Genomic DNA, 14,395 nt, shown 5'->3' with positions numbered 1-14,395 from the left:
GGGCAACCTCGGCACTCCGGCGGGGTTGAAACTACAATACCCATAAGGCACTGCAAGACAGAGTTCCAGAGTCAGATGCATGATGGGAGTTGCGGTTCCACCACCATAGACATGCCGCTGTTGCCTTCTCTTGGCCTAAGCTGGCCATACACTGTACTATTTTTTTTGTTCAGCCAAAATTATATCACAGATTCCTCTATCAGCACTAAGCAGTGTGGATGGAGGAATCGCCTGCTGTTGTCATTGCATTCTGGCATTGACTGATGTCAGAATACCCAAATGGCATCTGATTGGCTGCGAGCACCGGTCGGCCAAAAGATCTACCCTTGTGCATGTTTTTGTGTGCTGTGATTTCACGGTTCACTTTTTTTGTTCACAGGGGGAAGTTTGTTTAGACGCACGTTCCACGGGCTTAAAAAAAAACGGTCGGCCAAAAGATTTTCCAACCGGCTACTCTGATCTAAAAAAAAAAATGTGTATTCATTTGGCCCCCCACAACAGTCCCAGTTTCCCACGTGGCCCCTTGAGAAAATGAATTGCCCTCCCCTGGCATTGTGTATGGCCAGCTTTAGAGAGTTTGTGTGTCCTTAATAATGAATGCCACTGCAACGCCCCAATGTATGTAACATGAGTTGGGGTAACGCACTCTGGAAAAATGTCTTTCAGCCCTTAGGCCTCATTCACACGAGAAAAGGCTGGCACGTATAGCTCCGTGCACGGCCGTATCGGGCAGTTCCCCGGAAGGACAGGTGCTGCGTGTGATTAGTACGCAGCCCCTGTCCTTCTCTATGGGGCCACGCAGCCGTACACCGCCCTACGCTCACCCGCCCTGCACGTCCTTGCCCATGTGGGTGTCCGTACTGGTATGCTGACAGGATGGATCCTGCCTGCGTCCGAGCCAGGACACCCACATCTGTACGGACCAGCACTTGGGGTGAGCGTAGGGGGGCGTATGGCCGTGTACTCCCATAGAGAAGGAAAGGGGCTGCGTGTGATTAGTCACACGCAGCACCTGTCCATCCCGGGAGCTGCCCGATACGGCCGTGCACGCAGCACGGAGCTGTACGTGCCGGCCTTTTCTCGTGTGAATGAGGCCTAAAAGTTCCTTGAAAGTTTGTTGCAACATTTCCAAAAAAAACGGTAGGGTCCATGTACACACGCCTGCGTTACGGTAACACGTAGCAATGCACATTACATGCATTGACATTCCTTTTGAATGATGCTGTTTATTCTGAATGGCACCCTAATGCACTAAGGCAGCTAAGGGGTCACGTCCGATATATGGCACGTCATTCATTTCAATTGGCTGCCTGGAAGCAACGCATAGCGATGTCTCATAATGACCATTAACACACCACAAAGACGGGCCCTTAGAACAGTTCTCATTTACACTCCCAGTAAATGATTCATTCTCGTTAGCTTAGCAACTGTTAATACATCAGCCGGCAATCTTCTTTTAACTGAACATTAAAGGTGATTGCCCCAGCACTGTCACATGTGGGGAACGGAGAGTTCTCAGCCCTCGGTAAGCTCCCAGTAGTGATGAAGGGCAGCCACTCATCTGGCAACACGTTCTTGTTTCTGAAGTCCGCGGTGCGTGCAACAAAGACAAACTTCACCCCATAAACAAAAAAAGTGAATTGTGAAATCACAACACACACAAAAAGTGCACAAGGATGCTCTGGCCCCCCTCCAAACAGGAAGGGACACGATTCCCTAAACCCTTCCCCGGGGCGCAAGGTTCCTGACAGGGGTAAGGTAGCCCTGGTCCACCTAGACTAGGCCAGAAGGACACTGATCCTTAGGGACCTGCCAAAGCTGGTCCACCAAGTATCAGGTGAAGGGTCTCACGAAGAGAGTGGGGAGAAGTGAAGAAAACCCATAGAGGCCACAGAACCTTCTCCCTAACATCAGGTGGGCCCCGAAGGTACCCACATCCTCAGTTTTCTGTGGGGTCACAAAGTGCTCAGTCGTGCATAAAATTTGAATGAATAAATGTCAGTGCTAAGACATGGCAGGCCTTCCGGCCGAGATAAAATAAAGTTGCTCCAGGCTAGCCAAAAGGCCTACCCAAGAAGCGTGGTGCAGAAAAAGCTTCAGGTGCCATGACCTAGTGCCAGTGAAACACAGTGGGGTCCCAAACCCATAGGGGTCTATTCACAAGCAGGTGAAGAGTTTGGAGAAGGCAGGAGAAGTGAACAATCTAGGCCAAAATAGCCGATTCGGAGAAAATCTTCAATTCAGCTCACTTTCTAGTTCAGCTATTTTGTCCTAGATTGTTCACTTCTCCAGCCTTCTCCAAACTCTTCACCCTTTTGTAAATAGACCCCATAGTGATTTTTTGGCACCCATGGGACACCACTCCAGGCTGCCCCCAGGCCATGGCCAGATACAGTGGATCCACTCTCATCTAGAGGTACTGGGAACCTCCAGAACCCAGACACTAGGGAAGAACTCCCAACCCCACGTGAGTGGACGCTCAATTTCGTTTCCTTCCTACGACCAGGACCCATCATCTCAAGCAGGGTACTCTACAGCATTACACCATATTCCCCTCCTGAACACTGATACAATCTCAATACAAATTAAGAAACTAAACATGAGATTGTAGTCCATCCCGGGAGTGAGCTTGGAGCGGTGACTACTTTACAACACACACGGGGACCATGGGGAACACAAGTAGCCCCCCCTCCAGAAGGAAGGACAGTGTCAGCACCAATTCAGAGATGATTTGAGGATCTACAGCCGAGTGACACACAAATAAGATACATTGTTGTTCATAGTTCAGGTACTTGAATGTATTTTTAAGATTTAACTCCGGAGTTTAGTGTCACTTTAAGGATTCAACGTAAACCTCTCCCGGGAGGAATGTGAAGGCTGCCATTGCCGACCTCTCCCTCTAAAATGCTAGTTGCCTGGTTGTCACGCTTACTCTCTGACTTCAGTACTGACAACAATTATCCAGGTGAGAACGTTTGCTTTTCCTGATCTTGTTTTGTCAGATTTTGCTCACGTTTGAATACTCCAGGGTCAGCAAAGAAGCCGGGCAGGTGGCATGTTTAGAAGAAGGCCTTCAAAATGGCAGCAGTGGCGGAACTACCGCTGGTGCGGGCGCACCAGGGCCTCAGCCTGGGGGGGCCCAGCACAGTCCTGGCCTGTGCATAGACGGTTTCCAGCGGCCGGCAGGCACCGGCGCCGGCAGAAGTGTCGGATCATCTGTTCATCTGACACTCCCGGCGCAGAGATGGGTGGCCCGCCGGCTGCAGGATACTGATCAATATCCATTCCCCACACTCCGACGTGCTGAATGGGAAGGGGGCGGGGGCTAGGCGCACGTCCGCTTCAGGGTACCCAGATATCAAGGGGCCCGCCGGCCCCTGCGAGAAGGGAGCTGCGAGCCAAGGACAGATGAAGACGGCCCTGCAGGGTGCACTGCAGGCACATCGGACAGCTGTGAGGACCCCCAGCAAGCAGACACTGGGTTTTTCTGAGTCCCCCACCAGGAAACAACAGAAGACCAGCCAGAAGAGGTAAGTGTAAATAATTTATTAAAACAATTATTATTTGTAGCCTGATGTGTAAAGTTCAGCTGGTATTTGTAGTGCACTATAGCAGGTGCCATTCTGCATTGCAGCAATGCAGAATGGGACCCTCTATAGAGAGGACTACAAATCTCAGCAGTACTTTATACAGAAATGCTATTGTTATATAAAGTATTGCTGGGATGTGTAGTCCTCTATAGCCTGTGCCATTCTGCATTGCTGTAAATATCGGTCCTGAAATCTCACTTGTATCCGACTTTGCATTGCACTCGCAAAGTCAGATAGAAGTGAGATTTCAGGACCGATCAGTTGTTCCCAGGCAGATCGGTTCTCCTAAACATACCATCTGCAATGCCGATTAGCCTGGGAACAGCAGAGAAAGCTTTGAATTCCACACCTTTTTCCGGTCACACATTCTTACCCCGGAAAAAAATGGGTGAGACTATGTTAGAATGTGTGACCCTGTGACCGGTCACACATTCCGACCGCAGCGGTGTGTGGGCGGAGATAGCCCGCGCTGTCACAGGAGGCTGAGCTCTCCTCCCTGCACCGCTCACTCAGCCTTCTGTGACAGCGTGTCAGAGAGGAGAGCGGGTACTAGCAGTCAGTGATCAGTGATCGCTGAGTGTTTGTACATAATTGAGGACATGGTATGTTTACTATATCCTCAATTATGAATGAATGGGAAGTGATCTACATCCCCTCCTGTTCATTCATGATTGTGGATATATTAATCATACTCTGTCCTCATGTTATCAATGAAAAGGAACACTCATAGAGGATTCCTGATCATTTATAACAGGGGCTGCAGAAAAAGAGATTGAGGACTCTGTGTTCTCTGAGGACTCGGTGTCCTCAATCTGTTTTTCTATTTTAAAAGGGAAATATCAGGGGTCTGTTTAGACCCCCAATATTTCCCCGTTTCGGTTTTGACATTTCCATTTCGGTGCACCTCTAGTAAAATATGGATGCACCCATGGACAAAACTAGGGGGGTTTCTAGGGGAGGCATGTGCCCCAGGCGCTGCATTATGGGTGGGTGCCACCAGCCGGGTAACTGCCGCACAAGCCTGGGTGAGAGGGGCCAGGACTGGATCAAACTGCGCAACCCACCACCCACCCAGCCTTATGCGCAGGGGCAGACCTACCGCCTGTGCAGCCGGTGCGTGAGCCTGGGGGGGCCCAGCACAGTCCCTGGACAGAGATGGTGAGGCTTGCCGGTCGCCAGATAGCATTGGATCAGTATCCGGCCCCCCGTCTTTGTGCCAGGAGTGTCGGATCATCCGTTCATCCGACACTCCCGGCGAAGAGATGGGGGGACCCGCTGGCTGCCAGATACAGATCTCAATATTCGACACTCCTTGCGCTGAAATGGGGGTGCCCGCAGGATACCGAACCGGGCGCAGATATTATGGGGCCCGCCAGGCGCCGTGTACTGAGTGAGGAGGGAGCCGGGGAACAAAGAGGAAGCCTGCAGGCACATCATGGGGCAGCCATGGAGCCTCGACCGGCTGTGAGAACCCAGCAAGCAGAACACAGACACTGGGTTTTTTTTTTTGCAGCCTGAGTCCCCCACCAGGAAACAGCTGAAGACAGAGGACCAGCCAGAAGAGGTAAGGGTAAATAAATCATTAAAATAATTATCATTTGTAGCCTGATGTTGTATAAAGTACTGTTGGTATTTGTAGTGCTCTATAGCAGGTGCCATTCTGCATTGCAGCAATGCAGTATGGGACCCTCTATAGAGGACTATACTTTATAGTACTTTATACAGCAATGCTATTGTTGTATAAAGTATTGATGGGATGTGTAGTCCTCTATAGCCTGTGCCATTCTGCATTGCTGTAAATATGGATGCAACCATGGGGTGCAAAACTAGGGGGGGTGTTTCCAGGCGCTGCATTATGGGTGGGTACCACCAGCAGGGTAACTACCGCACGAGCCTGGGGGAGAGCGGCCAGGACTGGATCAAACTGCGCGCACTACCACCCACCCCAGCCTTATGCGGTAGGTCCGTCATCATTGGAGGAGGCATTTTTCATTTGCTGTGAGGTCCTGCGCTTCCTGGAGACCTCACAGTAGCCTTATAAGGAAACACAGCACAGCGGTGCTTGTATACAGCGCCAACCCGCGCATGAGACTTCTGCCCCTGCTGCAAATTTTTTAGCTTCCCCCTGAGATCCTCCATGTGCCCCTGCTCAAATCTTCTATCTGCCCACCTAAGATTCTCCATGTTCCCCGCTGCGATCTTCTATCTGCCCCCCTGAGATCCTCCATCTGCCCCCCTGAGATCCTCCATCTGTCCAGCTGAGACACTTCTATCGAGACATTAGGCTGGCACCTGGGGACAGAGCCACAGCACAGAGCATGTAGCAAATTCATATACTACTAGTTTGCATTACTGTATAATGTATTGCTGAGATTTGTAGTTCCTCTACAGCTTGAAGTCAGTGGCAGAACTACCAGGGTTGTAGCGGTTGGAGCTGCAACTTGGCTTTTGTGCTCCACCACTGTTCTAAAATCATTAGTCTGTATTGTTTTAGAAAAACTGTCAGGTGTATGAAATGGCTTGACCCTATGAAAAAGCATGACACACTTTTAATTTGAACAATAGCTAATAATAGTATAATATAGAAATAAATATAGATATAAATCACATACAATTTGTATATTGCATGTATTAACAGTTACCTATTCTAAAGTATAATATAAACAATAATGTTGCCCGCCTCATTGCCATAAATAACTGTCCAACCCCCAACAGTTGAAACAATTTCAACTGCTGTATTTACTATAATAGAGCTATGTATTGCAATTGAAAATTGTTACAACTGTTGGGGGTTGTCCATGTTGGACAGCTATTTATGGCAATGAGGTGGGCCACAATACTGTTTCTATTAGTTTTTAGGATAGGTAACTTTTAATATATGCAAAATAAAAATTGTATGTGATTTTATTCCTGTTTGCCAGTTGAACCTTTTCCACATCATTAATTCCCTATATTATACTTTTATTAGAAAAACTGTCACATGACACTAGAAAAAGGTTTTGGTGTTTGGTATCAGCGAGTAGTTTTGGAAAAGTATCAGTACTCATACTCGGACTTGAAAAAATGGTAACGGTGCATTCCTAGCTGTAAAGTATTGCTGGAATTTGTAGTCTATAGCCAATGCTATATAAAGTATTGCTGGGATCGGCTATAGAGGACTACAAATCTCAGCAGTACTTTACACAGCAGCGGCATTGCTATATAAAGTATTGCTGGGATTGTAGTCCTCAATAGCCCATGGCACTATGCATTGCTGTATAATGTATTGCTGGGATTGTAGTCCTCTATAGCCAGTGCCATTCTGCACTGCTGTATAATGTATGCTAGGATTTGTAGTCCAGTAAAGCTGATGGTCTTTAGAGGGGCTTATTATTTGTGTTCAACATGTTAATAGTCTTTATTAGTTAGAAAAATCGCTTACATTTTTTTAGATGCCACCTAAATGTAAAAATGGTGCGCAAAAGCGTAAGGAAATGAGGGAAGAACAAAAAAAGATGGCCAAACAACGCAAAATTAATGTATTTCTTCAGGCACCTGATACCAGACCTCATAAAGTTGCTATCTACTCAACCACAAAGGAGAGCACGGGTGTGCCTAGACAGTGTGAGGGCTAATACACCACCACCAAGTCTCGTTGAGGAAACAGGAATAATAGAGCATCACAACACTGAGAGTGGAGCCAGCAAACTGTCAGAGGCAATAGAATCAAATGAACCAGGAACCAGTGGACAAGCAAGAAGGGAATCAGAGGACAAGGACAGTAATGAACTACATGTTTGTGAGACATTGGCAGGGGAAACTGACTGTAAGCCCTCAGGGGCAGGGCCCTCCTTACCATCTTGTCTTGAATTGTATTGTGATTGTAATGCCTGCCCTATATTGTACAGCGCTGCGCAAAATGTTGGCGCCATATAAATCCTGTATAATAATAATAATAATTTCAAAATGTGGAACAGATGATGCAGCAAAAACTGTTACCAGCATTGTAATAAAATACCCCACAGATAGAGGCCATTTCCCTTTAGGCCTGGTTCACACCTGTACGTTTTGTAGCGCGTTCAACGCTCTACAAAATGCTCAAACATGAAAATCCCATTGTTTTCTATGGGTATGGTTCACACCTTGCCGTATTTCAGCCCGTCTGAACGCGCTACAAAACGGCCTACGCCTGAAAAGGTACATGAGCTTATTTGCGGCGTTTTTGTTGCACGTTTCCATCGGGATACAGCCAAGTAGCCCTCGGAAACGCGCATTTGTCGCTTGTTTTTTTTTACCGCGTATCGCGGTAAAAATGCACGTCACGAAACGCGCAGCAAACGCGCATATTCGATACCCCTCGGTGTGAACAGAGCCTTAGACATAACGGATGCTCAAACAAAGCAATATATTTTGTTACATGGTTCCTGTAAACATGATACAGAATTTCCAAGAGACCCAAAACAAGGAGGACGGTGTTTTTCTAAAACCTATTACACGACCTCAACAAAAGCTGGAGTAACGATACCTCGTACATGGCTTTGCTATTCACCAAAGCTAGATAGTGCCTACTGTGAGCCATGTTGGCTGCTGATCGTAGTTTTATGCTAGGATTTGTAGTCCAGTAAAGCTGATGGTCTTTAGAGGGGCTTATTATTTGTGTTCAACATGTTAATAGTCTTTATTAGTTAGAAAAATCGCTTACATTTTTTTAGATGCCACCTAAATGTAAAAATGGTGCGCAAAAGCGTAAGGAAATGAGGGAAGAACAAAAAAAGATGGCCAAACAACGCAAAATTAATGTATTTCTTCAGGCACCTGATACCAGACCTCATAAAGTTGCTATCTACTCAACCACAAAGGAGAGCACGGGTGTGCCTAGACAGTGTGAGGGCTAATACACCACCACCAAGTCTCGTTGAGGAAACAGGAATAATAGATGATCACAACACTGAGAGTGGAGCCAGCAAACTGTCAGAGGCAATAGAATCAAATGAACCAGGAACCAGTGGACAAGCAAGAAGGGAATCAGAGGACAAGGACAGTAATGAACTACATGTTTGTGAGACATTGGCAGGGGAAACTGACTGTAAGCCCTCAGGGGCAGGGCCCTCCTTACCATCTTGTCTTGAATTGTATTGTGATTGTAATGCCTGCCCTATATTGTACAGCGCTGCGCAAAATGTTGGCGCCATATAAATCCTGTATAATAATAATAATAATTTCAAAATGTGGAACAGATGATGCAGCAAAAACTGTTACCAGCATTGTAATAAAATACCCCACAGATAGAGGCCATTTCCCTTTAGGCCTGGTTCACACCTGTACGTTTTGTAGCGCGTTCAACGCTCTACAAAATGCTCAAACATGAAAATCCCATTGTTTTCTATGGGTATGGTTCACACCTTGCCGTATTTCAGCCCGTCTGAACGCGCTACAAAACGGCCTACGCCTGAAAAGGTACATGAGCTTATTTGCGGCGTTTTTGTTGCACGTTTCCATCGGGATACAGCCAAGTAGCCCTCGGAAACGCGCATTTGTCGCTTGTTTTTTTTTACCGCGTATCGCGGTAAAAATGCACGTCACGAAACGCGCAGCAAACGCGCATATTCGATACCCCTCGGTGTGAACAGAGCCTTAGACATAACGGATGCTCAAACAAAGCAATATATTTTGTTACATGGTTCCTGTAAACATGATACAGAATTTCCAAGAGACCCAAAACAAGGAGGACGGTGTTTTTCTAAAACCTATTACACGACCTCAACAAAAGCTGGAGTAACGATACCTCGTACATGGCTTTGCTATTCACCAAAGCTAGATAGTGCCTACTGTGAGCCATGTTGGCTGCTGATCGTAGTTCACCATCATACACTGCAGCATGGGTAAGCGGGATTAGAGATTGGCGCCATTTAGCAAATAGAGTAACAACTCATGAAAGATCCCAATAACACTTACAGGCATGTATGATAATTCAACAGTGGCGATTGCATGGCACTAGTAGTGAAGAAAATGAAAAAGAAATACAAAAGGCAAAAAACTTCTGGAGACAAGTTTTCGATCGTTTAATTAATGTCACATTAACCTTGGCTATATGTAACCTTCCTTTTAGAGACCACAGGGAGGATTTACAAGATGTGAACAAAGGAAATTTTCTTTCATTTGTAGAGCTCTTAGCTAGATATGACCCAATATTAAAACAGCTACTTGATAAACCAAAAGGTTCGGTTCGCTATTTAAAGGGGTTCTAAACCCTCCGTTTTTTTGCCTATATCTACTGCTAGCAAAAAAACGCTTGAACTGGTTTTAAACTTACCTCGTTATCGCTGCTCGCTCCCGCGCCGAGAATCAGGAAGTGATCGTACGGCCGCAAAGGATCTTGGGGCGGGCGCATGCGCAGTTCTGATTCTCGGCCGGGAGACGAGCAGAGACGCAAGGCAAGTCTATGGACGCGTGCACCCGCATGCAGACACAGCTGGATCGGAGAGACAGAGCAGTCAGCGCTGGATCGGAGTGACGCCGCACCGCTGGAGGGACACATGAAAACATGGGGAAAGAAGAGGAAGATCGGAATAAGAGACATCATTTGAGGTAAGTGCTAACATTTACATGGGGGGGAGGGGGAAAAAAATTGGCTTTAATGTCACTTTAAGTCACAAAATTCAAGATAAAAACATTGAAATGTTATCAAAAAATGTGGAACAAAAAATAATAGATGAAATCAAAGCAGCACCTTTTTCCATCATAATGGACACAACTCAAGATATAACCAAAGTTCACCAGTTAAGCCAAGCGTTATGTGACAATAGAAATGAATGACAACAATAGGCCCAGAAATGTTAAAATCAATGAAACGTTCTTAGGTTTTCTGCCAGTCTCTGACCAAACTGCTGCTGGTCTTGAAAAAGAGATTATTAAGTGCATTGAAGGGAAAAAACTGGATCTTTCGAAATGTCGAGGGCAAGGATATGATGGAGTCTACTCTGGAGTGCAAGCCGGAATTTGCAGAAGGGAACCAAATGCACAATATGCACATTGTGCAGCGCATAATTTAAGTCTTGCACTCAATGACTGGTAAGAATATACCAGAGGTGCGAAACTTTTACGATATCCTTGAAAGACTCTACACTTTTTTTTGCCAATAGTAGCAAACGTTGGGCAATACTGTCTGGGTTGGGAAGTTTGTCTGAGACAGCCGGTAATGTTACCTTAAAAAGGCTAATGTCCAACACGCTGGGCTTCCAGAAATGAATCACTTATTGCTTTAAAGTTACGATATCTTGATATAATGAAGGCACTCTCTAAAATGATGCTTATTAGTGAAAATAAAGAGGAATCTGATGAAGCCTCAAGTTTATTGAAGCTGTTAGGTAAATTTGAATTTGTTTTACTTGTTGTGCTGCAAACAAAGATTCTGGACACTATTGATCCGGTTTCCAAGTGCCTACAGTCTAAGGGCCTGTTCACACGACGTCCGTTTTGTGTGCTGACCGGCTCCGTACGCTGCTGCACTCAAAATGCATCCCAATGTGTTTTATGGGCTACAGTTCTCACGTGCGCAGTCCGTTCAGCTTAAGACAGAAAAAATACTGCATGTCACATTTTGTCAGGTCCGGAAACGGTCAGGATACGCAAACGCGTCGAAAACGCATCAACAGCCCCACTCCAGCAAAAAAAAAAAAAATGCATTAAAAACGCAGCCAATAACGCAATGCATCAGCAGCTCCACGTCTGCTGATCAGGACCTGATCTCATGTGAACAGGCCCTAAAGAAATGCATCTAGAGGCAGCTGCAAAACTCCTTTTGGAATGCTAAAGAATCGCTACAGCTGTTTAGAGCTAATTTTGAGACACTCAAAGACCAGGCTACGAAGATTGCTGAAAACTGGGGTGTTGATGCAAAGTTTGGAGAGAAAAGAAACCGCAGAGTGAAAAAACTGTCGGGTGAATTATGTGAGGACGAAAGACTCAGTGATCCGGAGAGAAACTTCAAAGTGAACACATTTTATGGTTGTTTGGATGTAATCCCGACTCGGCTAAACACCCGTTTTAAAAGTTTGGATGCAACCGTAAAAAAATGTCATGCAATCTTACCACAAAGTAGAAAAAGATGGGTCACCAGCACTCAAAATAATTAAAATGAATAAGTCCTTTTTATTGGACAATTGTGTCACGATAATCAAAAAGAGCCGACGTTTCGGGGCCACGCAGGGTCCCTTCTTCAAGGCAAAAGAAGGTCACAGTGCTGGTGACCCATTTTTTTCTACTTTGTGTTTTGCACGGTGCCATCCGTGGTAGTTACTTTGTTTATTGGCCGGGACTGCTGAAAGGTGTGCGGAGAGCACCCCCACCAACTGCAATGCAATCTTACCAGGCACCCGTTCCAATGTATTCCTATGGTATTTTTTGCTCCAGTTCACATCGCAGCGTGCGGATCTAGAGCAGGTGAAAAAACTGCGGCAAGCCCTATCTTACCTGCTCTGGAACGCATCAAAAACACATGCAAAACGCATCAAAAACGCATGCAAGTGCCTGAAAGCCCATGTTAAACTTTAAAAAAAAAAAAAATTTTTGTTAACCAAAAACGGCCTGGAACGCATCAAAAACGCGGCACAACCCACTGGACTGCGTGTGCAGAAACCTGACCGGATCTGCTCTGCATTTGGTGTGAACAAGGCCTCAGATCAGAGATCTCCAAACAATCTTCTGTGGAAGATTTATCCAAGTTGTTGATAATAGTGTTTTGTCATCTAGTTTTCCTGAAGTGTGTACTGCACTTACCGTATTTTGCGGTCCATAAGACGCACCGGACCATAGGACGCAGGGAGGCCCGGGCGCCTTATGGAGCACTCGACAGACTGTAGCTTCTGACACAGCTTCTATGACAGAAGCTGTGACAGAAGCTGCAGTTAGTGACCGCTGAGACAGGTGGCGCTGTGATTACAGCGCCACGGTCTCAGTGATCACACAGAGCACCTCCGTTCTTCGTCTGCTCTATGGTGATCTCGATCGTCGCCGCTGCTCGGTTTTAATACGAGTGATCTCATTAGATCACTCGTATTAAACAAGCAGTGGCTCCTACTACTCGCCCGGCGCCCGAAACTGCATGTCTCGGGCGTCGGGATTCGCTCCTTTTGGGGGGGGAAAAAGTGCGTCTTATGGAGCGAAAAATACGGTATGTTATTTCTTACCATTCCCGTTACAGTTGCAAGCTCTGAACGTTCCTTTTCTAAGCTTAAGTTAATGAAGAATTATTTAAGAAGCACAATGGGACAAGGAAGGCTTCACGGATTATCACTGTTATCAGTAGAAAATGAAAGGGCAAGGGGCCTTGACTTAGCAAAGATCATTGATGAATTTGCTGAGCGAAAAGCCAGAAGAGTAAAATTCAGTTAAGAAACAAGTCATAACCAACCAATAATATATTACTGTTCTGAACAGAATGTTATATCTTGTTTTGTTTTATAGTATATTTATTTTATTGTTACATTTGCTTACACTGAAACAGGGCTCAGATTTCTCTGTAATAAATAAATATGCTCAAATATTTTTTCCATCTATTTTTTCAACTTTATTTTTTTGTGGTTGCTTCAGGGGGTGTGGATTGGGGAGTTTGTGGGGGTTTTTTTTTGGGGGGGGGGAGGAGGGGGCCCCCCAAAAAAATCTTGCACCCGGGCCTTGTTCCTTAGGTCCGCCACTGAATGGCAGCCACCAATTTCTCCCAATAAAAGTTGATTTTAAAGAATAATCAAATCTTTATCTTTAAATAGAGTGTATGCAGTCCGGCTACATAACAAGTCAAGAACGTGTTGGGTCTCTTATATTATTGTTTGAGTGCTTTACTATATGAAACCGCCCAATGAACTGCGGCTGTGGTCCTCACAGTACTCCAGGAAACAGTGTTGTATGGACAGATGAGGAACTCTATAAACCAGCTTTTCTTAACCCGAGCTCTGTGGAACCCGAAATTTCTTCGAGAGGTTGCGAGGGGTTCCGGAGAAATTTCTGCCTCACATATAAGTAACCATTGACACCAATTATGTTTTTAGCTTTCTGTAAGGGGCAGTACCATTGACACCAATTATGTTTTTAGCTTTCTGTAAGGGGCAGTACCATTGACACCAATTATGTTTTTAGCTTTCTGTAAGGGGCATTCTTCACAGTGACTAGCAATGCAAGGAGGGCATCCTTCCTACTGACCACTAATGTAAAGGGGGCATCATTCTTATTGACCAGCAATGCAAGGGGGGCATCCTTCCTATTGACCACCAATGTAAGGGAGCATCCTTCCTATTGACCACCAATGTAAGGGAGCATCCTTCCTATTGACCACCAATGTAAGGGAGCATCCTTCCTATTGACCACCAATGTAAGGGAGCATCCTTCCTATTGACCACCAATGTAAGGGAGCATCCTTCCTATTGACCACCAATGTAAGGGAGCATCCTTCCTATTGACCACCAATGTAAGGGAGCATCCTTCCTATTGACCACCAATGTAAGGGAGCATCCTTCCTATTGACCACCAATGCAAGGGGGGCATCCTTCCTATTGACCAATGCAAGGGGGGCATCCTTTCTATTGACCAATGCAAGGGGGGCATCCTTCCTATTGACCACCAATGTAAGGGGGCATCACTCATATTGACAACACCAATGTAAGGGGGGCATCCTTCCCATTGATCACCAATGTAAGGAGCATTATTTCCACTTACCATCAATGTAAGACACTTTCCCACTGGCCATCAATGTAAGCGGTCATTCTTCTAGCTAACAACTGATGTTTCTTCCCTCCACCAATCAAGGGGGGGGGGGGGGGGCTTCCTCTTTA

This window comes from Nanorana parkeri, unplaced genomic scaffold, assembly GCF_000935625.1.
Source record: "Nanorana parkeri isolate BGI_ZX_2015 unplaced genomic scaffold, ASM93562v1 scaffold784, whole genome shotgun sequence".
NCBI lineage: Eukaryota > Metazoa > Chordata > Amphibia > Anura > Dicroglossidae > Nanorana > Nanorana parkeri.
This window is presented reverse-complemented; position numbering follows the sequence as displayed.